At 39.8% G+C, this 1,704-nt stretch overlaps 1 long non-coding RNA gene across 1 annotated transcript in view; it reads left to right on the forward strand.

The window, feature by feature from the left end:
• The first annotated feature begins 6 nt into the window (after window positions 1–6).
• Window positions 7–1,704, forward strand: part of LOC106875556 (uncharacterized) — a 3,783-nt gene continuing 2,085 nt past the window's right edge. Inside the window, exon 1 of the long non-coding RNA XR_008267065.1 lies at window positions 7–134. This is a non-coding gene — a long non-coding RNA (uncharacterized LOC106875556). The remainder of the gene's footprint in view (window positions 135–1,704) is intronic.

Raw genomic sequence — 1,704 nt, forward strand, 5'->3', positions numbered from 1 at the left:
ACCCCATGGTCATCACACCTATGGCCCAGGAAGACATACTTATGGACCCCATGGTCATCACACCTATGGCCCAGGAAGACATACTTATGGACCCCATGGTCATCACACCTATGGCCCACATCACACTAAGCCAGGTACTTCACTTACTTTTTTATAATATTTATCTTTTTATGGGGGTGGTGTCCCCTGGTGGTCAGTTGTCATTGGGGAGACAATCTCTTCTAGATTAAGTTAAGTCGGGCAACATTGCTGTGGATGAAACCTTCCCTGGTTCAATGCAGAAGGAAATGGCTGCAGCAACCCACCATGGGGTACAGAGAGCACGGTGGGGCCCACTGCATCCATCTCCCTCCCCAGTCGTCTTGACTTGGTCTTGCTTCTCGATTGAAGATGGTCACAGACTGGGAAGCTATGAGTTGTTTAGTGTAGTCGGGCTTTCCTGTCTATTTATGTGACGACTGGATGCAGTGAACTCTACGAGAGAAACCTTCACAACTTAACAGAGGCAAAGGTGAGGGGCCAGTAATGCCCTGTGGGGCGCAGAGAAGAAAAGATGAAGCAAGTAAGGTCGTCCACTGCAACCATCTCCATCCCTGGTCATTCTGACCTGGTCACTACACAAGTCATTAGACATCATTAGTCATCTGATGGTCAAATGTGCAGGCAAGTTAGGGCAAAGATTTCAACGAAGCACCGTGTCAAGTATTCCTCTTCAGGAGAAGGCTTGGCTGTGTGGCTGAGAAGTCTGCTTCCTGAGCACATGGTTCTGGGTTCAGTCCCACTATGGAGCATCTTGGGAAAGTATCTTCTATAATCACTCCAAGCCAACAAAAGCGTTGGTGTGGGTTTGGAAGATGGAAACTAAAAGAAGCCTGTCTGATACATGTATTTATACACACACATACACACATTATTCTTATACAAGAACATTGGTGACAGTGACTCCGAAGTTAGATAAACTACCAGCAGATTGCAATGCATTGAAGTTAATATTTTTCTTGGATGGAATGGTGATTAGATTTTTGGGGTGGTTTGTAACAAAGTGGTGTTTTCAAGAAATTTCTTTTGATTATATTTGGAATTATGTTATTGTTTCGAATTTATTTCCATATATAGAACTCGGTAAACAGGTGGGTCTATTCTGGTGCGATTCTAAGGTTAAGTCGACACAGGACATTATATATATATATATATCTTTATAAGAATTTATCAAGTAGTTAGCATGAAAAAACCTCATAAGGAAAAAAACCATCATTTTTTTCCATAAATATATATAATTTAATTTATATAAGGGCCCTCTAAGTGTGAGGCATTATTGTATAGTAATGCCCTTATATAAATTAAATTATATATATATATGCATATATATATCTATAAACATAGACACACACACACACGTGTGCACAGGTATATAGAATGAGTTTTAGAGAATACAGGTTTTTGAGAACATAATTGACCCAGTATAAATGGTTGGTTATTTTAAAGTGTCTTTTCCACACCTCATTAATTCTGAGTGGACACTTTAGAGGTTGGGGTGGGGACATAAGGGTCTATAGAAAGCAAAAGAAAAGAGTGCTTATATGATACACTTGGGAGAGTTGACGTCACATGGGTGCTCAACCTTGCAGACATGAAGGAAAAATATATGCCTCTATGCATACGTAAGTATGTAGATATATATATATATATATATATATATATATA

This window comes from Octopus bimaculoides, chromosome 30 (genome assembly GCF_001194135.2).
Source record: "Octopus bimaculoides isolate UCB-OBI-ISO-001 chromosome 30, ASM119413v2, whole genome shotgun sequence".
Classification (NCBI taxonomy): domain Eukaryota; kingdom Metazoa; phylum Mollusca; class Cephalopoda; order Octopoda; family Octopodidae; genus Octopus; species Octopus bimaculoides.